At 43.4% G+C, this 27,288-nt stretch overlaps 1 protein-coding gene and 1 long non-coding RNA gene across 5 annotated transcripts in view; one reads left to right on the top strand and one right to left on the bottom strand.

Annotated features, from left to right (window-relative positions):
- Positions 1–3,006: 3,006 nt before the first annotated feature.
- LOC124515801 (uncharacterized) lies at positions 3,007–11,530 on the bottom strand. The gene is made up of 3 exons (XR_006962878.1): positions 11,258–11,530; positions 4,164–4,246; positions 3,007–3,877 (listed from the first exon to the last, which is right to left on the bottom strand). It is a non-coding gene; the product is annotated as an uncharacterized LOC124515801 (long non-coding RNA).
- Positions 11,531–11,558: 28 nt separating this feature from the next.
- The window catches only part of CAP1 (cyclase associated actin cytoskeleton regulatory protein 1), a 28,596-nt gene continuing 12,866 nt past the window's right edge, over positions 11,559–27,288 (top strand). For 2 of the 4 annotated variants that reach the window (XM_047084821.1, XM_047084823.1), the window contains exon 1: positions 11,567–11,675. The gene's annotated coding sequence lies outside the window, so the exon portion shown is untranslated. Of the gene's footprint in view, positions 11,676–27,288 lie in introns of all 4 variants that reach the window. The other 2 variants (XM_047084822.1, XM_047084824.1) reach the window with 2 other exon arrangements.

The raw sequence follows: 27,288 nt of genomic DNA, 5'->3' as shown, positions 1-27,288 counted from the left end.
CCAAGTGCCCCAAGGTTGCTCCTTTTGAATCTCCTTTTCTGGCTTCTCTTCTAACTTACTATTAATGTAGCTCTTCAGGAGTTCTGGCTAACCCTTTTCTTGTCCTTTGATCTCAGGACTCCTAAATCCACACCTTCTGGCCAGACTTGTTCTAAGCTCTAGTTCTGTATGTCTACTTGCATATTCAGGAAATCTAAGATACCTCAAACTAAGCAAACCAAAAAAGAACTCATCACCTTTCTCCACCAAATTTACTGTTACTCTAGTGTTCCCAGTCTCTACTAGGAAAGACCATCCATTCAACTGCTCAAGCTAGAAAACTGATAGTCTACTTGGCTACTCATTTTCTCTTACACACATTCCCATGGACAATCAATCAGTAGCTTCTGTAATTTCCACCTCTTAGATCACTTACTTTCAAATCTGTCCATTTCTTTTCATCTACTGCTGCCACTATAGTCTAAGCCATCATTATCCTCTTGCCAGGACTTCTGCATCAGTCCCCCACCCCTATCCCACTAGCCTCCTAGCATCCACTTTGGCTCTCCATGCTACGGCTAGCATGTTCTTGTTCAAACACAAATAGGACCGTGCACTTACTTAGTTTAAAGGCTTTGAATGATCTCCTATGCTCTTGGGAGTATATTATGAAACCCTTACAATAGCTCATAAGATCTTGCATGATCTGGACTCTGCTATCTCTTTCACCTCAATCTCATATCACTTCCCTTTATTTTCTGTAGCCAGTCACACTGATCTTTTCTCAATCCCTTGAGCCTGCCAGGCTTCTCTTACCTTTGGCCTTTCACGTTTTCTGTCTGCTCAAACAAGTCTTCTCCATTCTCTTTGTTTGGCTAACTCTTACTCATCCTTCAAGTCTCAGATTAAATAACATTTCCTCAGGACAGCCTGCCCTAATCACCCCAGATTAGGTCAGCTCACTGTGTTGTGTATTTCCCTAACTATCTGAACTTCCCTTAGGCAGCACTTTGCTTCTGATTCTTGTAATTATTGTGGACTGTTTCATCTCTCTTCCCTACTAGACTGTTAGCTCCATGAAGACAGACTGTGCCTATTTTATTCACCATTGCGTCCACAGTGCCCAGGAGTGCCTGACATGTAGTTAGATGCACACTGAGTATTGTTGGACCAGCTGACAATCAGGGAAGGCCCAAGTAGCACCAGCCTTTGGGCACAGGCTAGAATTGCCTAAGGCCACATTGTCACTCCTTTCCTCCCTTAAGGGAAGTTGTAAGGGCCAGGAGAAATGAAGTACTAGATGACTTCATGCACTGTCTAGTACAATATGAAAGAACAGGCATCACTTTACCTATTAGAGTGAAAAATTAGGAAAAAACCAACAGCCCTAAATGTCCAACAATATAGGAATGGCTTCATAGTATTACACCAGTGATTTAAAAGTATTTTCTAATGTATCTAATCCTTATTTTTCAAATAGAACCTGACATGGGAGCCCCAATATGTAAAATGCATTAAAATGGGACCATTCTAGTTGAATGGGTAATGGGGCAGAGCTTAATCTCTTAGGCTACCCCAGCTTTCCCTTTCTCTTCCCATCCCCCATTTTTCTGTCCTTCTCCTTCTAAGTCTTGAAGGCTTTCCAATTCCTGGCTCTATTGTATCTTTTAAAGCCAGGGCATCATTTCCTTTTCGCCTTCTACAAGGCACTCCCAAATGCTTTATTGTGTTGTTAAGCTGGCTCCCGTTGGTTTTCAGTTACTTGTAATTAAAAACAAAAACAAAAAGCCTTAAATAATACTGCTGCAGCTTGAGATTCACTTACGTAATGGAAAGAGAATTACGTGTGGAGTCAGAAAAATGGTTTCAAATCTAGGTCTCGACTTTGGGCAAGTAACCATTTTCAACTCCGTTTTCTCATCGGCAGATTATACTTAACTTTTGAGAATTTTTTTAAAAACCCAGTAACAATAGATTAAAAGACTGGCTATTGAGCAGATTTTCGGCAAAAGTTAAATAAATAAGATTAAAGTCTTTAGAAGTCATTCCTACTCCCTCCAACTTGGAGTTGGATAAACTGTATTCAGCGCAGCCAAAATTAGCAAGGCTGCCATCTTGTGGCAGTTTATTGACACACCGTCCAATGTCATTTAGCAACATTTGAAGCAAGATGTTCAAGAACCTAAAGCTAAATTAAAGGATGGCAGACACACCAGAGAGACACTGAAATGAAGATAATAACTGAAGACATGAGATGAGGCTAATTCATCAGTGGAAAGAGCAAAGAATAAAGAATCTAAGACTGAACTTTAAGGAACTGTCACATGCAGCAGAGAAGTTAGGGAAAGGGACAGAAAGAAATGACTGATGGAGAAAAAGTGACTAAGTTTAGTTCAGTGTAACACTCAAGCCAGGGTTGATATATATATGATATAAACATATATGTAAGTACATACATTTAACTCAAATAAATATACGTATTTACATTGACAGCTAACCTGATGTTATCTTTTTTCCCCCAGACTTCAAAAACCATTAACAAAAGCTAGACGACACCATAATCCTTATAATATCATTGCCCGAGGCCATTCAAATGTTACTTCTACCTCTAAAGTCAATGCTTGGAGCACCTGGGTGGCTCAGTTGGTTAAGGCTCTGACTTCGGCTCAGGTCATGATCTCATGGTTCGTGAGTTTGAGCCCCGTGTCGGGCTCTGTGCTGACGGCTCAGAGCCTGAAGCCTGCTTCGGATTCTGTGTTTCCTTCTCTCTCTTCCCCTCCCCAGTGTGCACTCTGTCTCTCTGTCTCTCTCTCAAAAATAAAATAAACGTTAAAAAAAATAGTCAATGCTTCACCTTTCTTATACACCTTATTATAGTATGACACTGGTAAGAATTTTAGTAATTATGAGGCTACTGCATTGTCAAGGATTATCACTACTGCACATACCACGGGGAACGGGGTGCTCATTGAGGTCTGAGCCAGTTCCAGAATCCCATACTGAGAATCTGCTTTCTAGGGTCACTCCTACTACCAAATCTTTTAGACTTAATTTCCCCCAAAAGCAGAGTCTGAGACAAGTGCTTACAAACAGGTAGTTTATTTTCAGGAGTAATCTCAAGGAACATGGGGTCAGAGACTAGGAAGAGTAAAATACAGGCAAACCAGGAAAGCCAATCCAAGGATGATTGATCTGGAAGGTCACTGCTTTGCGTGTGTGGGTTTTGATTCTCCTGGAGACATTCTGAAGCAGAATGTGCCTCATAATTGTCCAACTAGGGAAGGAAGAGGGAGTATTTATTCACAAGCTCCTGTCCTTTATTGGTGAAGGGTTTCCCAATTGCTCATTAACTCCTCTGCATTCTCAAGTTGTCACTTTCAGGTCGACACGTGTATCAAAATAACTGTGCATGTTCCCCCAGATCCCATCGGGTGAATTCCATGAAAGCCCTGGGGCAGAACGCGAGATACTTGAAGAAAGCAGTTGAAGCCTTGGACTGTCAGGTCACACCTGCATGAACATGGTACCCACAGCAATGGCTGGAGTAGAAAGGTGTACCAACAGGCACCAAAGGTGCCCAATACACGGCCGTAAGTAAGAGACAACATCTTGAGAGACTGAAGTTCTATCCCGTAAGATGCATGGTGAGTTCTGAACCAATAAGCAAACTGCAGTAGCATTTCACTTAGAACCAGGAAGAAAGGGTAAATGTGGAATGGCAATTCTGTTCTATCGAATGGAGTACTAAATGTTGATCTTCATGTCTCTGTGATTCTGAGCATGGCTCTTCTCAAATTTTATTACCCAAGGGAGGAATGCTCCCACCAGAGGATATGAAAACAGCTCCACTGGATTGTAAACTAAGGCTGCCATTTGCCAGTCTGGGCTTCTCTTGCCACTAGGTAACAGATTAAAAAAAAAAAAAAAAGTTAATCCAGTGGTGTGCTAGCCCACTCATACAGGTTTACAAGAACTGACTGAGTGCACATGTTAGTTTCCTACTGTTGCTGTAACAAATGACCACAAATTTAGCGGCCACAAATAAATGGAACAGCACAGATTTATTATAGTTCTGAAGATCAGAAATCTGAAATGGGTCCTATTGGGCTAAGAAAAAAAAAAAATCAAGGTGTTAGTACAGGTGTGTTCCTTCTCGAGACTCTGAGAAAAAATTGGTTACATACCTTTTCTAGCTTCTTGAGGCTGCCCATATTCCTTGATCGTATCACTAAGACTTCTGCTTTCATCATCACAACTCTTTTTCTTTCTTTCTTTTTTTAATGTTTATTTTTGAGAGAGAGAGAGAGAGAGAGAGCATACATATGCGTGAGCAGAGAGGGGTAGAGAGAGGGAGACAGAGGATATGAAGCAGGTTCTGCACTGACAACAGAGAGCCCAAACTCACGAACCCCACCATGAGATCGTGACCTGAGCTGAAGTCGGACACTTAATCCACTGAGCCACCCAGGGGCCACAACTCATCTCTTTTTCTGATGCTAACTTCCTGCTTTTTCATTTCCTTATAAGGATGCATGTAATTGTATTGGGCCTACCTGGATAATCTCCCCATTAAGTATCCTTAAATTCATCACATCCTGTTGCCATGTAAGATAGTATATTAACAGTTTCCAGAGATTAGGATATGGTCATCTTTGGAGAGCCATTATTCCACATACCACAGTGCCTTTTTCTCAACTCTACATTCATTGACATATTGTTCAAAATCAGTCATGGTGGGAGTATTTACACCACAGAAATTGGCAAATGCTACATATTAGGGCTTTTACTTCTGGACAGCCTGTGGTTAAACTTTACCTGCATATCTTGGATTATGATGGTTGGCTGGGGTGAACGTGCCGATTATCACGGCAAAGGAGAACTGTCACTATGCAATAGGAAGGGAGGGTTATGAATATAATCCAGAGGATACTTAGGGGACCTCCTACTCTTGCCATGTCTAGTGCAGAAAATTATGGGAATATGTTACAGGCAGAACAGGCAAGAACTAGGTTTGGGTTACTTACAGAAAACTCATAGCTCCAATTACAAGCTATGTAATCACATTCTATTCATGCAGCATAGTGGAAGTAATACATGCCACTTCTTGACCAGGTCCTTTAAGATAGCAGCATGTTTCCTTCATGTCCTCTTTCTTTTCACATCACTGTGACCCTGATTAAGTGCTGGTTGAAGACAGAGACAATGGAATAGGTAATAGATACGTGAACTCATGAAGTCAAAACTATCAACTAAGACCTTGTGATAGCTATAGAAAGGTCTCTTGCCATGTCAGTTCAGTAGTTACATATTGTATCTAATTTTCTTCTCCCCCTCACCCCACCCCAACATATATAGGATGTGGTATGTTGTGGTGGTTGACTTTAAAGTTCAGTCCATAGGCTCAGGAACATTAAGGAAGCATCATGATGGAACTGGCAGAAAATCAACATTAGTTGGAAGTCCTAGACCTGGAGCTGGAGGAAGTAACTGATGAGGGTTTTGTCAGTTCCTTTTTCTGGGTAGGGGGGAGAGTGCAGTGATGACAATTCAGGTTATAAAAGGCGGGGGGGGGTATTTTAGTGAAGCATTTTGTTTCATTTTTTGAAGTTTAAAAGGGTATGTGTTGATGTTGGACCATTCTGGGAATTTATTATAGTGCGCACCTATCATTCCTATTGGACACTCAGCATCTGCAACCCCTTCATATATCTGGGTAAGACCCCAAACAAAGAGAGAGTGCACCTTACAGCATCAAAGCCGACAATGCTCTCTATCACTTTGCTAGGGCCAAAGCAGACCCAGCCAATCCCATTCTCTTGTCCTGAGACAAGTGCGTTGGGGTAGGGAGAAAAGCCAGTAAAGGGTTCATTAATGAGTGGGTTACTGCTGTAGGCAACTGGGGTTTGGTCCTTCTGGGGGCCCTCAGAAACACTGTGAAATGTGCAACCTTGGAAGTATTCCTTTGAGGAACCAGGAAGCTGAAATATTTGTTGACTGTTGGTTCTAGCTATGAGACAGAAAGCAGGGTATGCTTCATGGAGCTCCTTGGAAAACTAGCTTTTCAATTTCAGATGCTCTACCTCCTTCCTGTTTCCTCTTTCCTTAAATGTGACATAATGGCTTGGGCTACAACAGCCAATTCGCAACTCCAAAGGTAAGTCTAACTGAGGGGCACCTGGGTGGCTCGTTGGTTAAGCATCCGACTCTTCATTTCGGCTCAGGTCATGATCTCATGGTTAGGGAGTTCGAGCCCCGCGTTGGGCTCTGCACTGACAGCACACAGTCTGCTTGGGATTCTCTCTCTCCCCCTCCCTCGCTTGTGCTCTCTCTTTCAAGATAAATAAAGACACTTAAAAAAATAAAGGTAAGTCTAATTGAATCACAGAGATATCAGATGATTTTCCTGAACCAATAAAGCTGCCTACCTCCATTTTTCTTGAGAAAAATATACTTAAAAAAAAAAGTCACCACAGTCAAGTGTTCTGCAGCCAAAGCATTCGTATTCCTAACCGATTTATCTATCTTACTTGCAGCCAAGGGTACAAGCCCAGACTTTGAATCAAAAGGTAGCGATGTAAAGAAGCAGACCCTGTGGGGAGACTTGCCAATGATGTGGCAGTAGCAGCAGTGGTCTGGTGACACCATCCAGGACGTTGACACTTGACACCTTATTTTGCTTTCTGGTGGCCTTCACCACGAACACAGATAATAGACTCTCTGTACTGAATAATAATTGTTACTTCTCTAATTGTTACTTCTCACTAGTATTCACTGGGAACCAAGTGTTTTACAAATTCCCTCCTCGTCTTCATATCAACCATTCGAGATGGGTATGTTGTTTTAAGTTTATTTTTTGAGAGAGAGAGAAAAAGAGGGAGACAGAGAGCAGGGGAGTGGCAGAGAGAGAGAGAGAGAGAGGTAGACAGAATCCCAAGCAGACTCCGTGCTCTTAGCTCTTGAGAGAGAGAGAAAAAGAGGGAGACAGAGAGCAGGGGAGTGGCAGAGAGAGAGAGAGGTAGACAGAATCCCAAGTAGACTCCGTGCTCTTAGCTCAGAGCCCGATGTGGGGCTTGAACTCACAAACTGTGAGATCAAGACCTGTGCTGAAACCAAGAGTCAGACGCTCAACCGGCTGAGCCACCCAGGCGCCCCCAAGATGGGTATTAATATCCTTCTATGTGGTTAACTGACTTGACTCAGATCACACAGTAAGTGGCAGATTGGGATTCAAGTTCAGGTCCAAGTGACATCAAAGCCAGATCTTAACCACTGTATCATATGGCCAATATTTCTTTTGCCAATTTGTAATTTTTGGACCTGAGACCCTAACTAACTCAGGCTGGAGCCTGGGGCCCTCTGTGGGAGAGGAAGAAAGATGGGCTCACAGAGATCGTTGTCTGTTATCAGTCCCTTCTGGCTGGGGGATACAGGATCTGCCCAAATGCAGACAGGCTCTGAGCCAGGCTGCACAGATACAGGCGATCTTCTGAGCCAGGCTGGGAAACGCTCCAGATGAACTGCCAGACTTCTGTGTCTGAAACTCTGAGAGATAAGGAAGAATCTTGGGTGGTACCCTCAGAGACAAAGCGATTCTGCAGGTTTAGAATGTGCTGAAATCCAGGCAAAATACGAAAGTGGCAAAAGACATGAAGAGGGGAATTGTGTAAGAATCAATCAACTCTCTGTTGGCAATTCTTGCTTGCAGAATGATTCACTGTACTTCTTTCTCTTCTCAGGCTGGATTTTGAAGTCTGAGGCTCGAAACCCCCAAACCCTAATCCAGACTTCTTCCCACCTTCCATTCACCCATGCTCCAAGTCTCAGAACCATCTTGGCCCCTCTCACCCTTTCATTTAGCCACATTTTCCCATAAATATCTACTGAGGATTAATTTTGTGCTAGAGAGGCAAAGACTCTGACCTCAAGGTACTTACAAGGAAAGAAAACATTAAAAGACAAGTGTACAGGGGCGCCTGCGTGGCTCAGTCGGTTAAGCGTCTGACTCTTGATTTCAGCTCAGGTCATGATTTCATGGTCGTGAGATCAAGCCCCGCATTGGGCTCCGTTCTGAGCATGGAGCCTGCTTAAGATTTTCTCTCTCCCTCTCCCTCTGCCCCTCCCAGCTCTTGCGCTCTCTCTCTGAAAGAAAGAAAGAAAGAAAGAAAGAAAGAAAGAAAGAAAGAAAGAAAGAAAAAGACAAGTGCACAGATCATTACTTAATTAGAACTGTGATACCAGCCAGGAAGGAAAAGTAGTATTCGGTGGGAGTGTATACCTGGGGAACTAGGTCTAGCCTAAAGGTTCATATTCAGATCATCCCCCTTCCATTTGCCTTTCTCCTTGTCATCTTCCTCCTCACCATCCCCTTGATAACAATGGCATCTTCTGCCCTGTCCCTTCTGCATTGTCTCCTCTACATTGTACCCCCATGTCCCAGCCTTGATTCAGACCCTATGCTACCTTTGTACCTATTTTCTGACAGATCCCTCTGCCTCTTCCCCCTCCTCTCAAGCCCATGCTCTATCCTGCAGTTAGAGTTATATTTCTAAAATGGAATCTAACCAACTCCTTCTTTCTTTCACATTAAGGTTTTACCTCTCTTGTCTGGCACAGCTTGTTCAACCTCTTTCTCTTCAGCCTTAACTCCTATTCTTCTATAGGAACCTCTCACCTCAGCCAGTCACAGATTCCATCTCTCCTACCTTTTACTCAGGTCTGCTCTCAATGTTCTCCCCACCCATCTCAGCCCAGGAAATGACGATTCCAAATTCAAGGCACTCATTGGTCATGTGCCTGATGAAAGCCCACCATGGATGAGAAATTGGGCAAGATCAGTGAGGAGGAAAAAGCTGGAAGTCAATAGTAGTTCTGATGACTGCCCCAGATGGCAACACCTGTTTCCACAATAGATTGTAAGCTCCAAGGGGCGCCTGGGTGGCACAGTCGGTTAAGCGTCCGACTTCAGCCAGGTCACGATCTCGCGGTCCGTGAGTTCGAGCCCCGCGTCGGGCTCTGGGCTGACAGCTCAGAGCCCGGAGCCTGCTTCAGATTCTGTGTCTCCCTCTCTCTCTGCCCCTCCCCCGTTCATGCTCTGTCTCTCTCTGTCCCAAAAATAAATAAACGTTGAAAAAAAAAAAAAAAGATTGTAAGCTCCATGAGGGCAGGGACAGAGTCTGACTAGTCCACTCTCATACTCCTCATTGTGTCTAGTGCAAAGTAGCAAGGTGCCTACGATGCTTCTTGAGGAAGAACTCAATCATGAACTCATTTTTTTCAGTGTATAAACAAATGAATAAATAGGGGCACCTGGGTGGCCCAGTCAGTTAAGTGTCTGACTCTTGACTTTGGCTCAGGTCATGATCTCATGATTCGTGGGTTAGAGCCTTGCCTTGGGCTCTGTGCTAAAAGCACAGGGATTTGCCCTCTCCCTCTCTCTGCCCCTCCCTGCCTCTCTCTCAAAATAAATGAACTTTTAAAATGTTACAAAATAAATAAAGTGATAGACACTGCTCTTAAATTGCCTCCTGTGGGGTTACAAATACATGTGGTTAGACTCCTTAAAAGATTAGAAGTTTCCTTAGGGGCAGGGGTTGTGACTTACTCATGTGTGCACTCTTTACAAAGAATCACTTTACAATGTAGTTTCATATAGGTTACTGCTTCTGTTTCTTATTTCAACCCCACAAATTATTATCCCCATTTTGTAAATAGGAAAACTTTCTTCCTTTCATCCTTCTTCCTGTTTCCTCCCCTCTCTCCCTTACATCTGGAATGCATGTCTAGGTATCTGCTGTCTCTAAATTCAGAAAGAGATTGAGGGCTTTGGAGAGCTAATTACAATGAGGGTCAGGGAGGCTATTTGCCCTAGGTTTCACAAACATGAAGCACTCAAATATAATTATTTGATATATTTGTGTGATGTGTGTGTGTGTGTGTGTGTGTGTGAGAGAGAGAGAGAGAGAGAGAGAGAAAGTGTTTTTTGTTAAATGTAAATATTTAAAATATAAATTTTTTGTACCCTATTTTGTCATGTGGTCATTTTTCTTTTAAACATACTGGAAGTCACAAAATTAAAAAGAGGCCCAGGTTCAGCCAAGTCAGGTAACCTAGCCAGTCTAATCCCTAGTAAAGTGCCCAAGCCAGGAATTATGGAAACCCAGGATGTCTCCCCATCCAGAGGCATCACTAACTCAGAACTGTGGCACATGTTATTTCAGTATGGTCTGTGGCATACTCATGGGATTTCATCATTTAGATGTGTTTACTTCAAAGTTCTAAGTTACTTTGTGACTTTGGCAAGTAATTTAGCTTCCCCATTTGAAAACTGGAGGCCATAATAGCATCTACCACCGCGAGTTCCTATTAGGATTACATGAAAATGTTCTTGAAGCATTCAGCACAGGCCTGGCACATAGTGCGCAGTAAATGGTGGCTATTATTATAAGAACTGTATCTGTCGAGTGACTTTGGCATATAGCGCCTGCATTCAACTTGAAGCTTGGAGCTGTCACCGTCGCTCAGCCGAAGGAGTGGGAACAATTGCACTCGCCAATTTTTTCTGGAAATAAATCTTTGTGGGAGGATAATCACCGGTTGGAAAGTGTGAGCCTTGAGGGAACAAAGCTCTGATCCCCAGGCCCGAGGACCACGCGAAATCTCTCTCCCCCGCGGGCTGCGGCCACGGAGCCTAATGTCCCCGGGACTGAGTGGCAGGTGGCAGGGCACGCCCAGTTCCGGGCGAGGCGGCCTCACAAACCGGTTTTAGCGGAGCGGAGGATGATCTTCGCTCATTCCGCTCATCTTATTCTCGGGGACCACACCCTGCGCGCGGGGAGGAAGGACTCCAAAACCGCGGGGCGGAGGCTTCCGCGCGGTCCCAGACCTGACCATCTATGGTCACAGAGCACACGGAACAAACAGGAAGTGGGGCGAGCCTCCACCTTCCCAGCCAGCAAGCCGAGCGACGGCGGGCATGCCCAGAAACCCAGGGCTGGACCCACGCGCCCTCACCAACCACCTCCCCACACCGGCCTCGCGAGGTATCCCTAGGGCACTGTTCAGACCAAAGGCATCCGCACGTCACAAACGGCGACACTGAGATATGCACGCCCAAAGAGGCGGAGCTTCGCCTCAATCTCCTCGGAGAGTGGACGATTGTCCGGGATTCCCCGAAAATCCTGACTCCTAGTCCCTCCAAGACCCCTTCCGACGGCTAGGCTAAGGCACTGGCCTCGGTCATTGAGACCGCATTGATAGGAGCACTAATTTAGCCACTCACCTGTTCTCCTTCTCCGGAGGTGGAGCTTAGCTGGTAATTTCGGCCCTTCATTGGCCCGGACGACTCGGCTCCCGCCAGTTGGCAGGGAGGCGTGGCCTACCCCTGAGCACACACCGGGGGCCGCTCCGGCTTTGGGGGCGGGACCCTCTCCCACGTGCCCTCCGGTCTAGCCTGGATTCTCCCTTCCGGGCGTGGAGAATAGGGGGCGGAGCCACGAGCGGGGCGGAGCCACGAGCGGGGCGGCCAGACTTCCTCCCGGGTCCCTCCACTAGCTCGGCGTTTCAGCAGCCGTCCATTTCCGGTGGGGGTGCCGCGCCCAGTAAGGGCCCGGAAGTGGGTCGCGCGAAGATTGCTGGGCGGTTCTTGCCGGAAGTGGAGAGCGGCTGATCGCAGTCCGGAGGTGAGGCGGAACTCTGAGGTGAGGGTACGCGGCCGGGTAGGGACGGGGGTCCACTCCGCGGCCCACTGGTCTCTGGAGTTGTTAATGGTCTTACCGACCTATGCGCGTACGGTGAGCGTTGCTGAAGGGGCCATAGCGGAGGCCCTCAGGCCGACCCGGGATCCTGGGCGCGGTCTCTTGAGGTGGGGCCAGGGTGACCAACGGAGCCGGGCTCCTCTGGGGAGGCCCCTCCGCTGGATTTTGCAGTCCTGGCCGTCAGCCTCAGCGGGGGCCTGATTCCTAAGGTGCCCAGACGTAGGCATTCCTAAGGAACCAACGACACCTTAGAGTCTTCTCTATGCCCCATCTCCTCCCCATTGCACAGATGGGTAAATTGATCCCCGGGGAGGAGAGGCTGGTCTACGACCGTATAGCGAGTGAAGGAAACAGTTGGACTTAAGACCTCAGTTATTTAGATTAACAGCCCCAGGTCCTTCCCACGACTGTTTCCCAGGAACCTCTTTCTTTACCTCTGAGTGGTCTTCCGGTCGGTGTCGAGTCGCGGCGGGCAGCTGCAGGTTAAAGACCGCCCGCTGCGTGGAATTTTTTTTTTTTTTTAAATGCAACCTGTTTGGAATACCTGGGTAGTTTTTCACAAGAGAGTGGGGCAGGTCTTTGTGTTTGCAATCAGATAGCCTCTCCTTCCTCCAGGTCTGTTGCTCCTATTCTGAAAGGCTTGTTTAACTTTATTGAAGGTGTTGCATACTTCTGGACCTGAAATCAGATGGCTCAGGTTTGGTCTGTCCGCTCTGCTAAGTTTCTGTAGCTGTAGATGCATTAACTTCCTTGAGCCTTATTTTTCTTATCTTTTAAGCAGAGATCTCTGCATATCTCACAGGATTAAATTCAGTCTAACAAATTGTGTTTATTCTGTCAAGCACCCTGCCATATCTAGGGAATGCAGTTTTGGAAGAAAAAAAAAAAAGCCAGACCTTTGCCGGGACGTTTAAGAAGTAATTACAAATGTGGTGAGTGTTAGGAAAGAACAGTGTTGGAAATATATAACTTAGGGCTTAGGAAGATCCCTTCTGCAGAGCAGAATTTAAGATGAATTTTGAAGGATAAACAGCATGAAGCTTGGTGAGAGGACGAGCACCTTTTCAGGCAGAGGTTCGTATCAGAACTGTGTCAGTTGAAGCTCTTTGTAGGGATCCCTGTTCAGCTGAAAAACAGGACAGCCCAGCACATTCAACATTCACCACTCATTCATTGAGCCCTTAATATGTGTGAGGTACATACTAAATGAGGCACTTGGCCTGGTGGCCAGGGATACAGCTGTTACCATGGAGTGTAGGGGGGCAGACAAGTAAATCAGGGATGGCTTGCCATATGCACTGTCATAATGCACTGTGTGAGTACAGGGCTATGGGAGAATAGAGAGAGGAATACCTGAGCCAGACTTCCAAGCTTTGAGGAGGAAATGGGAGGATAAGTCTTGCAAAACTTACTTAGCTGTGTGGTCAGTCTGGAAAAAGGATTTCCAGGCAAAGAGTACAAGTGCAAGGACATGGAGATCTGGACATGTGAAAGACCATGGCTAATTCAGTAACTGAAATTCTAGTAATGCTTGGAGAAACGGAGGAAGTGGGAAGTGGTGGGTCAGATATAAAGGACCTTGTAAATTGTGCTGCATAATGTGGATCTTAGGAAAATGATGTGGTCAGATTTATGTTTTAGGAAGTTTAGTTTGTCAAGGCAGAAGGGACATGATGGCAGAGTAGACCAGTGTTGGGAAGCTGTTGCCATAGTCTTGGCCTGAACTGAGACAGTGACCATGGGAAGGAGAGGAGGGATCGGATTTGAGCAGTAAGTATGTATGTATTGTTTTTTAATATGGGGGGGGGGCAGAGGAAGGGGGATAGGGGATCTGAAGCAGACTCTGCACTGATAGGCTGACAGCGGTGAGCCTGGAACTCACCAGCCAACCAGGAGATCACAAACTGAGCCGAATTGGGACACTCAACCCACTGAGCCACCTGGTGCCCCTTGAGCAGTATTTAAAAAATAGAAACCATAGAATTGGAGGCTGATTATTAATGGAAATGAAGAGGGGTGCCTGGGTGGCTCAGTGGTGGGGCATCTAACTTTGGCTCAGGTCATGATCTCGCAGTCTGTGAGTTCAAGCCCTCGTTCGTCTCTGTGCTGACAGCTCAGAGCCTGGAGCCTGCTTGGGATTCTGTGTGTGTGTGTCTATCTCTCTGCCCCTCCCCAGCTCACGCTTTCTCTCTCTCTCTCTCTTTCTCAAAAATAAATACACATTTTTTAAAAAAGGAAATGAAGAAATAGAAGTCGTCTAGGATGAGTGCCTGGTTTTCTGGCTTAGGGAACTGGGTGGTACCATTCACCAAGGTAGGTAATGTGAGAGGAGAGGGGTAAGTTGGGGAGGTGGCATGGAAAGAAAATGAATTTTGGACGTATTTAGTTGGAGGTGTTTGCAGCACATCCAGACAGATGTCGGAATAAGGTATCCCAATTAGAGGAAACAAGAGCAAAGGTGCAGAGGCATATATTCAGTGAAGCACCTGGAGTATCGGAGTTCGCCTGGAGTTTGTGGTGGAAGTAAGACCAGGAAAAAAGGTAGATAGATGGCTGCCAAGTTGTGAAGGGCTTTTTTTTTTTTTTTTTTAAATTTTTTTTTTTTCAACGTTTATTTATTTTTGGGACAGAGAGAGACAGAGCATGAACAGGGGAGGGGCAGAGAGAGAGGGAGACACAGAATCGGAAACAGGCTCCAGGCTCCGAGCCATCAGCCCAGAGCCTGACGCGGGGCTCGAACTCACGGACCACGAGATCGTGACCTGGCTGAAGTCGGACGCTTAACCGACTGCGCCACCCAGGCGCCCCTGTGAAGGGCTTTTGATGCCTCGTTTGAACGCGTTTGGGTTTCATTCAGCAGTTGGCAATTTGCTTATTGTTTGAGTTGCACTGGTCCAGCATAAAGAAATGTCTGTAGGAGGGAAGACATTTTTTTTCTGTAGGAATTGCCTACCTTTTTCTTCACTAGAAATACTTTGTCAGTCAGGTGGACGTAGTTTATGTCTGAGAGGAGCTTAAATAAAATGGTAGCAGTGAAAAGCATTTTGTCAGGTACAACCTGTCATGCGAGCCCAGACTGGTGGTAATGTTAAGTTTCAGTGCGTGTATTTTTGCTCTGAGGAGGTTAGCTGTTTAGTTTGTAAAATGGTTTGTTTCCAATCTGGAGGGCGATCTTTTTTCTCACCCCCTTTTTTTGGTTATACGTACGTAGGTTTAGCTGCGATTATTTTTGTAACCAGGAACTAAGCCTTGTAAAAGTGACTTCCTCCTTTCAGTTTTCTGTGAAGCACTTGATGCATTTTACAGGTGCCTGGGTGGCTCAGTCGGTTGAGCGTCTCACTTTGGCTCAGGTCATGATCTCACAGTTTGGGAGTTTGAGCCCGGAATCCCCAAATCAGTCTCGCTGTTGTCAGCGCAAGGCCCTTTGTAGACCCCCTGTCAGCCTCTCACTCTCTCTGCCCCTCCCTGACTCGCCCGCACTCACTCTCTGTCTCTCTCTGTCTCTCTCTCAAAAATAGACTTTTTTTTTTTAAAGACGCATTTTACTTAAACGAGCAAATACAAAGTGTCATTGGAAGTTGAACTCTCTAGTTTGAAATTAAAAATTTTTTTTTAATGTTTATTTATTTTTGAGAGAGAGCGCAAATGGGAGAGGGGCAGAGAGAGAGGGAGACGCAGCATCTGAAGCAGGCTCCAGGCTCAGAGCTGTCAGCACAGAGCCTGACACGGGGCTCGAACCCACAAACCATGAGATCATAACCTGAACTGAAGTGGGACGTATAACCCACTGAGCCACCCAGGTGCCCCTGTCTGGTTTGAAATTTAATCTGAAGTTGAAATCTGAGGATCCTCAAGCCACATCTTGCCCACTCCTAGTGATTATTCCTTTGAATTGTCATCATTTTCTTTTTTTTTTTTTTTTTACTTTCTATTAACATGGCTTTCATACTTCACCTTCTCTACTACAACCAGGCTAATCTTTTAAAAAGAACCATTTTCATCTTCCCTGGCTTCATATTCCCAAAGAATTAAATCTAAATTCCCTTGTCCAGTTTACAAAATTCTCCACATTAGACCCTTAATTAGCTTTCATTGGATAGTACAGGTTGACATTCTGATTTAGAAAGTCCTGAACCCGTGGCGTTTTATTTATACCTCTTGTGCTTCCCTTTTGCTCCTTATTACATTAGAACAGGGTTTCTCAACATTGGCACAATTGACATTTTAGGCTGGATGGTTCTTCATTGTGGGGTTGGCCTGCCTGTACATTGTAGGATTTTAGCAGTATCCCTGGCTTCCACCCATCAGATGCCAGTAGCACTTGGCTCAGTTGTGCCTACCAAAGATGTCTCCTGACATTGCCTAGTGTCTCCCGGAGGATGAAATTGCCCTTGATTGAGAACCACTGCATTAGAAAGTATCATAACTATGTTTGTGCAGTGTTATCTCTCCAATTAGATTTTCTAGGGCAGGCTTCATGACCATGCTTAGCACAGTATATACACATCATAAGCACTGGATGTCCTGTAGTGAGTGAATCATTTTTCATTGAGGCAGCAAGAATCATTGTTTGTTTAAAGGAATTTCTGGGGTCCTTGAAGGACTTTCATTTTTGCTTTTTTCCTCAGAGGGTGTGATCTTGATAGAGAAATGCCTCTGATTAGGCACTCACCCAGAAGGAAGCTTTGGGTTAGTTGACAGTGCAAGTAAGCAGATTTATATATCTCTTACATTGAGGATATATACATTCCTGTTTTATTCATGTTGCCTTCTTTTCTTTTCTTCTCTTTTCTTTTCTTTTACTTATTTTTGAGAGAGAGAAAGAGAGCATGCCACGTGTGCACAAGGGAGGGGCAGAGAGAGAGAGAGAGAGAGAGAGAGAGGGAGAGAGAGAACCCCAAGCAGACTCCATGCTGTCAGTGCAGAGCCCAACATGGGGCTGGAACTCACAAACCATGAGATCATGACCTGAGCTGAAATCAAGAGCCTGATGCTTAACCGACTGAACCATCTAGGTGCCCCGGTGTTGCCTGCATTTAGACAGCTTAGTTTAGTTTATTATTATTTATTTTTTAAATTTAATTTAATTTTTAATTTATTTTTTATTTTTATTGTATTTAATTAAAAAAAAAATTTAACGTATATTTATTTTTGAGAGACAGAGGTAGAGCATGAGTGAGGGAGGAGCAGAGAGAGGGGGAGGCACAGAATCCCAAGCAAGCTCCAGGCTCTGAGCTGTCAGCACAGAACCCAACGCAGGGCTCGAACTCACTATGAGATCATGGCATGAGGGGAAGTTGGATGCTTAACCGAATGAGCCACCCAGGCGCCCCTAGATTACCGTTTATTTTAAATTGCCATTTTAAATTTATTTTAAATTGCCATTATTTTAAATTGTTATAGTTTATGTTCTTGGTGCTCAGTGTTTATTTTGATTAAGTTGTTATAGTTGAATCATCTTTAATGCGACTATAGCATTTCACCATGAAACTGTTTCTTTTTGGTATACCATCATGTAAACTTAATAAAAAGAATCAAAGCTCTAGGGGCGCCTGGGTGGCACAGTCGGTTAAGCGTCCGACTTCAGCCAGGTCACGATCTCGCGGTCCGTGAGTTTGAGCCCCGCGTCAGGCTCTGGGCTAATGGCTCAGAGCCTGGAGCCTGTTTCCGATTCTGTGTCTCCCTCTCTCTCTGCCCCTCCCCCGTTCATGCTCTGTCTCTCTCTGTCCCAAAAATAAATAAACATTGAAAAAAAAAATTAAAAAAAAAAAGAATCAAAGCTCTAAAAATATCCCTTATTTATAAATAAAGCTTCGTTTGCCTTGTATTATGAGGCATGTGTTAAACTTTTCCATTTGACTAGAAAATAGAGTTGAAATGTTTCATGGAAGGAGTGAGCTTGCTTTTTTTGTGTTTTGTTTTGTTTTGTTTTTCTGCAGAGGTCATTAAAATTCTTATACTTAAGTTTAATTATAGACTTACAGTCACAGATCTTTTCATATCTCTATTTGTAGCTGAATCCTGGCTAGGGACAAATGGCGTCCTTAGATCTATCTTTATGCAACTAGCCAGCTGAAATCAGCCAATGTGCTTTTTCCTTATACAATGTAAAAGTTGCCTGCTGAATGCTCTTACATAGTTGATCTTCGTAATATTCCTTGGGTATAAGAGAGAGGGGAAACCCATGGCCACACAAAGTTGTTTATTGCCCTGACTGTTGAAGCAGCTAGTTCTAAGTCTGACTTCAGCTTGTACATTCTAACTAGCTTTACTCACTCCTGGAATTTCAGATAGGAGACAAGTGTTGATATTGGATTGGATTCTTTCCCTCCCTAGAAGATAGGTCTTTCTCTTTTAATCTAAACCTCAGATGGCAGTGACTCAGGCAGTAAAATGTCATTGGTTCCCTCTGAAACCAAATGCTTAAGGAAGAACAGTGGCTCCTGATTTGGGTTAGATTTAGATGGTATCTTTACTGGGGCAAAGTGGTATCTGTTCTTTGGTTTCTGGTTAAAACAGCCAACTTGTGCAGTGCCTGGGTGACTCATTTGGTTAAGCGTCTGACTTGAGCTCAGGTCATGATCTCACGGTTCTTGAGTTCGAGTCCCATGTCAGACTCTGTGCTGACAGCTCTGAGCCTGGAGCCTGCTTCGGATTCTGTGTTTCCCTCTTCTCTCTGCTCCTCCCCCACTCGCACTCTGTGTGTGTGTGTGTGTGTGTGTGTGTGTGTGTGTGTGTGTGTGTGTCTCTCTCTCAAAAATAAACATTAAAAAAAACAAACAAACCCATAGGGGCACCTGGGTGGCTCAGTAGGTTAAGCATCCAACTTCAAAGTTCAGGTCATGATCTCACGGTCCATGAGTTTGAGCTCTGTGCTGACAGCTTAGAATCTGGAGCCTGTTTCAGGTTCTGTGTCTCCCTCTCTCTCTGCCCCTCTCCTGCTCGCACTCTCTGTCTCTCCCAAAAATAAATAAACATTAAAAAAAAAATTAAAAAACACATAGCCAACTTGTGTCTCCTGTTAGTATGTCTAGGTTTTACTTTGACGCAGTAGAGCCTACTGATGAGAACAAGGCTCTAATTCTATATTGTTAGGAGTAGAACTAACTAATGTCTTACAGCTTGGTGGTACCTTAGGAGAGAGATCCTAATGGAACTCGTTTTTGTTTTGTTTTGTTTTTTAATAAAGAAATTAACTATGTTAAAGAAGGTTGGAAAATCAGGAAGTTGTCTAAAACCCCATCACTCCAATGTGACAAATACTGTAAATTTTGTGTTCTATTCAAGTCTTTTTCCGCGGTGCATTCCTTGAAATTAGAGGTCTAAGTTAACGTTGCAGTGAATATCTGCCTGTCACTTTCCCCACATTCGGATTATTTTATTAGGATAACATCTCAGGGACAGAAATACAAAGTCAAGGCCAAAAGAAGCATTTTGAAGCAGATCAGTCGGGCTGCCATAGTATGCAGGCTGACTTGTATAGCTGCTTTTCAGTTTTACTTAAGGGTATGACTTAGAGGAACGACTACCAGACAAAGTAGAAAACATTTAAACGTGACAACTTCCTACTCAAGTAGACATTCATACCACTGGCTTAATTGTCTGGTGAGATGAGACAAGAACTGCAGGAGTAGCCTGGTTCCATTTACTTCTGAACAACTGCCTTGAATAGGCTGGAGGAATTGGGTTGTTTGAATTGTTCGAATGATGAGACTCTGAAGCAGCTTTGGCAGGAATCACTAGCCAATTCTGATTTTTTTCTTGGTTTTAGACCACAAAAGAAATTGCTGGAGAATCCACCTCATAGTTTCTTTTTGCTGTGTGTGATATCCCTCCAAGAGCCTATCCATTCTCATACTTTGTGATATTTCTTTGTGGATAACTTGCAAACATTGTTCTCCAGCCTTGGTCCTTCCCCAAGTTTTATTTCTAAATACCCACTTAGAAGCTTCAGCTCCTCTTCAGACTCTCCTTGTCCAAAACTGACTTCATCTTCTTGCCCCAAATAGTACATGCCAGAAACCTGTTTCTGCCTATAGTGTCATCCTTCTCTTAGGCCCCTGGATTTGCAATTCGAGTCATCTTTGCTTCCTTTCTGAGTGCTACAGTACTCAATAGTCACTACCACACAGTTAGTACTTGTTCTGTGTTTAATGCACACTTGTTTTGTATGACCTCCAAGGGCAGAACTAAGATCAGTGGGTGGAAGTTGCAGGGAAGCAGATTTTGCCTCCATATAAGGAAGAACTTTTAGTACTTTGAGCTGTCTGAAGGGAATGGGCTGCCTCTAGAAGTCTCGGTTTCCCCACACTGAAGGTACTTGAACAGAGGTTACCTGGCTAATTGCTGAGAATGTTGAAAGGATTGTTCTGGCATCAGATGGTGTTTTTACAAGATGATTTCTAGAATCCCTCCTAATCCTGGCAGTGAAGGATTCAGTGGAAGGTAGCTTTGTTTCTCCTGCTAGATTAGATTCCCTTGGAACAGGAAAACTATTTTACCACTTAATTCAGGTGCTGGTTACGTAGTTACCTAAAACTGATTATTTGTGGGTTAATTGATTCTTTTCCTTTCATTTCCATATCTGGCTGGAGAGTAGATGGTATAGATTTTTTTTTCTTTTGAAATATAAAAAATTTTTTTTTCAGCAGCCCTCTCATTTTACAGCTGGATGAATAGCAGCTTTCAACCTTAGACCCTATTAGCTTCCTAGTTCAACCTAACCTAGACCTTAATATTGTCCCATTTTTCCAAATTGCATTCTGTTTATCAAATAGTACTTGTAAAAATGTTGCTTTCATCATATTACTCCTTCACTCAAAACCCTTAAATGGCTTCACACTTATCACAGCATCAGATTCAAATACTGCCTGGCTTTCAGTGCCCTTCATTACCTAGCCTGCCTTGCTTATCCAGCCTTATTTTTCATGATGCTTGATGCTCTATGCAGATTAACCCTCATAACATACTTTATGTGCCTAGCCCCCTTATTCTCTCCTCTTTGCATCTGATTGCTCTAGAATGTCTTCCCTTTTTTCTTTTACTTTTTCTATCAGGATGCCCCCCTTTCTCCTGAAACCAGACTATCTCAAGGCGCCTGGGTGGCTCAATTGATTAAGCGTCCGACTTTGGCTCAGGTCATGATCTCACAGTTGGTGAGTTCGAGCCCCACATCGGGCTCTGTGCTGACCGCTCAGAGCCTGGAGCCTGCTTCGGATTCTGTGTCTCATTCTCTCTCTGCCCCTTCCCCACTTGTGTTCTGTCTCTCAAAAGTAAATAAAAATGTAAAAACAAACAAACAAAAAAACCCCAGACTATCTCCAGTCCTCACTGATTTCTTCTCAACTCTCAGAACATATAGTAATTTATAGTGTCATTTAGAACCATACAACATTTTACAAAGAAAAAGCTCCAGTATATAGGCTGATACTGGAACTTTTCCTAATCTAAATGGAGTTAGACAATCTCTAAAAGAACTTTAAAAAACGTGTCACCAGTATTTATCCCATTGGCATTTTCATTTGTGTTGGCCTTCCCAATAAGAATGAAATCTTCTTGGGGCGCCTGGGTGGCTCGGTCGGTTAAGCGTCTGACTTCGGCTCAGGTCACGATCTCGCGGTCCATGAGTTCGAGCCCCGCGTCGGGCTCTGTGCTGACTGCTCAGAGCCTGGAGCCTGTTTCAGATTCTGTGTCTCCCTCTCTCTCTGCCCCTCCCCTGTTCATGCTCTGTCTCTCTCTGTCTCAAAAATAAATAAACGTTAAAAAAAAATTTTTTTTTTTAATTAAAAAAAAAAAAGAATGAAATCTTCTTGAGGGCAGATGCCATTGCCTTCTCTGTCTTCAGTAGCTGCTAAGTACAGTGCCAAGTACAGTACTAAGCACTTTCATTTTATAAGCATCTTCTGTGTGCCCGGTTGTTGTAGGTACTGCGAATTGGTGGGGCTGGTTGGGGGAGGAGAATGGATAGATTCCCATCTAAAGCCTGAATTCTAGCACAACGCATGTAGTGATAACATTTTACATTTAAACTGTATTTTAAGGTTCCCAAAGTGACTATTCCTCTCCTTTGATCCTTACATCTCTGTGTGCTAGGTAAGGACTCATTAAATGACAGTCCTTTAGTTATACAGTTAATACATGGCAAAGCTGGGACTCAAAGCTTGGTCTCCTGAATCCTAGTTTTTTCTTAGACTTCTAAAATTAGGACTGTTTCCCTTTGTGAAGGTTTTATGATGAATGCCTAAATAGTTGGGATTCTGTACATTCATTTATGGAGGCTTACTTTTAGTTATTGGCTATTGTCAATCAGAAGTGGCAAACAGGGACACCTGGGTGGCTCAGTCGGTTAAGTGACCGACTTCGGCTCAGGTCACAATCTCCCGGTTTGTGAGTTCGAGCCCTGCATCAGGCTCTGTGCTGACAGCTCGGAGCCTGGAGCCTGTTTGGATTCTGTGTCTCCTTCTCTCTCTGCCCCTCCCCCACTTGTGCTCTGTTTCTATCAAAAATAAATAAATGTATTAAATTAAAAAAAAAAAGAAATGGCAAAGAACAAGATCAGGCAGGGCTATGGTTTTCTACTTTGGCAACTCTAAATTCTTATGGAAAAGCCTTATTTTAAACATTTGCCTTCCAAATATGTGTCATCTAGCCTATGAAAAAATATTGGTCTCCACGGAGAAAATTGAAAGCAGAGAAATTAAAAGCTGCTAATAATGTTAACTGAAGACACGGTGAAGAGCCCTTGAACCCACAGTAATGTGCTCAGCAAGCAGTAGGGGCTGGATGCTGTGATGAATTGCATAGTCACTTAATTTCTTTTTTTTTTTTTTTTTTTTAATTTTTTTTTTAACGTTTTATTTATTTTTGAGACAGAGAGAGACAGAGCATGAACGGGGGAGGGGCAGAGAGAGAGGGAGACACAGAATCGGAAACAGGCTCCAGGCTCTGAGCCATCAGCCCAGAGCCCGACGCGGGGCTCGAACTCCCGGACCGCGAGATCGTGACCTGGCTGAAGTCGGACGCTTAACCGACTGCGCCACCCAGGCGCCCCTCACTTAATTTCTTAAAAGCCATGTGGAGTGGTGGGAAGAGCCTCAGACTAGGATTCAGAAAATTTGTGTTCATGGCCTAGGTTATCTGCCTCTACCCACTGGTTGTTTCATATCTGGAAAGCTTTTTAACTTGAGTTTCTTCATTCTAAAGATGGGGATCAGTATCTTCATACCAGACTCTAGAGAATTATTTTAAGTCTTACAAGCATCAGATTGAGGATGTAAAGCACTTACAACTATAGGGGACTATTTTTAATTACTGTTATATAATCTAATAAGGTTATTTTCTTATGATACTTGGTTTGAAGATCTCAATATCAGTGTGGTATGTGCCTAAGAAGGTAGCATTTATTTGAAAGATGGGAGTATTTGTAAGATCCTGCAGATAGGCGAAGAGGAAAAAAAAGAAAGGTAAAACAAATCTACCCAGATTTGTCAGAGAGAGAGAGGAGATAGGCAGACTTGTTTTGAGGGGAGAAAGGTTAAAGAACCTGTAATAACCTACTGTATTTATAGTGCTTACTACATTTATAGTACTGGAATTACAAACACAAGACATGGTCCCTCCCTAGGGTGGCTGGTTGCCTATTAACTATTAAATAAATGATTTTAAACCTGTATATTAAATGTGTGGTAGAGGTAAGTGAACAGTGTTATGACCAAATTGGAAATGTTTCTTGGAGAGGTGGTACCTTAGCTGAGTCTTAAAAGGCAGTAGGAATTCTAGAGAGGGGGCAGATTAAGAAGGAAAAGCATACCAAACTGGACAGGCTTCCTGGAGAAGGTAGCACTTGAGCTGAATCTTAATAGGCAAGTAGGATTTATGAGATGGAACAACAACCAATCAGAGTGGATAGCATGAAGCCTCAGAAATGAGAGAAAGCATGATTCTTTCTGGAAAATGAAAGTAGTCCTGGGTGACTATAGTGTGTTTAGAAGGGTGTGGCAAGAGATAAAACTAGAGAAGAGTGGTGGGAGATAAAGCTGGACCAGATATGGAAACCCTTATTTGGACTTTACTCTGAATGTCCTGGGGAGTACTGAATGATGTTAAATATAAGGCTATCATAATTACATTTGCATTTGGGAAGGATTATGATGGTAATGTGGAGAATGGATAAACAGGGTGTATTACTGTAATTAGGGGATACTAGCAAGGAGGTTATTGCAGTAATCTAGGAAAAGTCATGAAGACCTGATTTCTGACAATCAGAATGAAGGCAAGAGCATCTATTCATGAGATAAACGAGATAGAGCCTGTGGATTTTGATAACTGACTAGACTTGGGGGAGAAAGGAAGAAGATAATTCAGTTAACTCTTATGGAATTCTTGCTATTTTTCAGGACTGGGTCCAGTACTGCTACATGTATAGTTGACCCTTGAACAACACAGGGGTCAGGGGTGCCAACCTTCACCAGTGCAGTCAAAAATCTGTGTATAACTTTTGACTCCTCCCCCCACCCCACCCCTGCCAATTTAACCACTAATAGTGTACTACTGACCAAAAACCATACTGATAAAATAGTTTATTAACACATATTTTATATGTTATGTATACCATAATACTGTCTTCTTACAATAAGCTAGAGAAGAAATGTTACTAAGAAAATCATAAGGAGGGGTGCCTGGGTGGCTCAGTCAGTCCAACTTGATTTCGGCTCAGGTCATGATCTCATGGTTGTGGGACTGAGCCCCACATCAGTGAGGAGCCTGCTTGGGATTCTCTCTCTCCACTCCGCAAGCATACACTTTCTCTCTCTCTCTCTCTAAAAAATAAATAAACATTTTTTAAAAAAATCATAAGGAGGAGAAAATACATTTACAGTATTGTACAAAATTCCTGTGTAAGTGGATCTGCGCAGATCAAACCTGTGTTCAAGGGTCAAATGTATTTCCCCTTTATTCTCACTTTAGCCCTTTGGTTTTTGTACTGTTGTCTCCATTATATAAATAAGGAAGCTGAGACTCAAAGTTTGCTAACACTTATTAGTCATAGAGCCAATGAGTAGTGTTATTCAAACCCTCAATTATCTGTCTTCTCAAAAGACCATGCTTGTAACCACTATACTATATGGCCTAATAGTTCCCGGGTTACTAACTCGGTCAATCAGGTGATTGGTAGTAGTGCTGGATTGCTGAGACAGCGGGGGGGGGGGGGGGGGGGTGAGGTGTGGGAAGACCATGAGTTGTTTTTGAGACATTTCAGTTTGAGATCCCTTCAGAATAGCCAAGAGGGGTGTCTAGGTGGAAGCCGGATTTCAAATTATAAATTCCAGAAGAATGGCTTGAGCTGGATATGCTGCTCTGGGAGTTGTTAGTGTCTAGGTGGTTGTGATCATGCCACTCTGGAAGGAGGCTGGATGGTACTGTGATAATGGTAGTTGAAGGCTTGGGAGTGGACATGACCACCTGAAAAATACGAATATGTGTGTTGGGGTGGAGAATGAGATGCGGTGTGTCTTTTGGTCCCTTCAATTCTGGATATTCTTTCCCATAACATCTCATATTTCACCCCACCTCTACCCAAAACAAAAAACTAAGTACTGTTCTATGTTTGGTTAATGGTAGAATGAGATTACCTATAAATGATAGCTGTATTATCCTATTACATTCTGTTTAAGTTAGACAGCAATGAAAGCTTACAAATACAAGCGAAATGTGGGAAAAAAGGAACGGAAATCTCATGAAGCTGTATTACTAAGCTGTTAAGATGGTTAGGTGTTCACCAACCCTGGCAGCCGTTAGAGACACTTGTACTATGTTTTCCATGTTAACACTGGCCTCAACCTGGAGCATCCATGGTATATGAAGGAATGTGTTTTATAACCAGTATATCAAATGTGTAGTAGAGATAAGTGTACAATGTTATGTGGTTGTATCTATTTTTTTTAACATTTTATTTTTAAGTAATCTCTACACCCAACATGGGGCTCAGACTCATAACCCCGAGATCAAGAGTTGCATACTCCACTGACCGAGCCAGCCAGGTGCCCCCAGAATGGGTGGTATCTGTTAATGGAAGATAGCTTGGGAGTTTATTGCGTTCCTTGCCTTTTCCTCTGGCATTTATAGAGGGTGGCAGATTATATGTGAATTTGTCCCTGGACAGTCAGTAATTTGAGAACTCAGGTGGCGGTGCATAACATGATTGCTTCTAGTCTGCTCCATTTGTGAGTAGAACAGAGACTTGGAGGCTTCTGCTGCTTCTCCAGGCCAGGGAATGAAAAGGTTTATTTGGTTTACCTTCACATTTTTTTCTTTGATTCTTTTTTAAACAACATTCTCTGGTTGGGCCCAGAGAGACCAGAGCCAACACACTGGAAAAAATGGACAGGGATTATGTTGTCTTCCTTACTTTGTCTTGTCAGCTGCTTATCTTGTCCACAGGGAGGGCAGTATGTTAGATTGAGATAGTCTGACATGACATCTTTGGGGAAATTGTAATTGCTGTGGTCATTTTAGGCAATTTCAAGGGTGTTGGGTTCATTCAGCTTCAGTTACCTGAACTAATTAATGTTTTGAAGTGGAATCTCCAAGTCAAGGCTTTGACTGAAATGTCACTGACTGATTTTTATATCACCATTTCATGTGGATGTGTGTTGAAAACATTTAATGATTATGAACTTTCAGAATACTTGTCCCTCTGGAGTTTGGGGATGCTATATTTCAGGTTCATTAACTTCATAAATATTTATTGAACACCTTCTACCTGCCAGGTAGTGGTCTGGATGGTAGAGGATAATAGGCAACAAGCCGGAGAAGTACCTTTCTGGGGTAGAGCTTACTTTCTTTAGGATTTAGACGTTGAATGAGACTAATTTCAGATAAATTAGTACTTGTGAAAGATCTGTAAAAAGCTCTTCTGGATGTGTCTATTTTTCCCTACTGCAAATCTGGATCCTACCCATCCTCTTTTGTGAAGCTTGGCTCAAGTGGCAGCTTCTCCATGCTATCCTCTCTTGATTCTTTCAGCTGATGCGCTCTTCCCCTTCCTAAAATTCTGTTATTTTCTGCAACATTCTTGTGTTATCTTCACATATTTTTTTCTATTTGTAGTTGTTAGGGTACACGTCAAATAACTACTGTCAGACTAAGTTATTGAGGGCAGAATAAATACCCTATTCATCTTGGTTTTCGGCATTCCATATGTGGGCAGCAGGATGTTGCAGGAAAAAAAACACTGAATTTAAAGCCAGATGACTGGAACTAAAGTGCTGGCTTTCCTATTAACTAGCTGTGTGACAGTAGGTAAGTCATTTAACTTCACCGCAATTACGTTTCCTATCTCTAAAGAGTGTGGTGATTAACCTTCCATTCCTGAGTAGTTGTTGGGAGGCACAAACTGAGATAATATATTGACCATACTGTGTAAATTCTAAATTCTGGCATAAATACTTGGTGTTGTCATAGTAAATATTCAGTAAGTATTTGAATGGGGAAACATTTGCTTTCAGTGAACACCTTTTCCTGGGTAGCTCTCTTGCTTAATGAGGTCTTGATGATT

This window comes from Lynx rufus, unplaced genomic scaffold (genome assembly GCF_022079265.1).
Source record: "Lynx rufus isolate CCGP_SWC_20201006 ecotype Redwood Valley unplaced genomic scaffold, mLynRuf1.p SCAF_2, whole genome shotgun sequence".
Classification (NCBI taxonomy): domain Eukaryota; kingdom Metazoa; phylum Chordata; class Mammalia; order Carnivora; family Felidae; genus Lynx; species Lynx rufus.
This window is presented reverse-complemented; position numbering and strand designations above follow the sequence as displayed.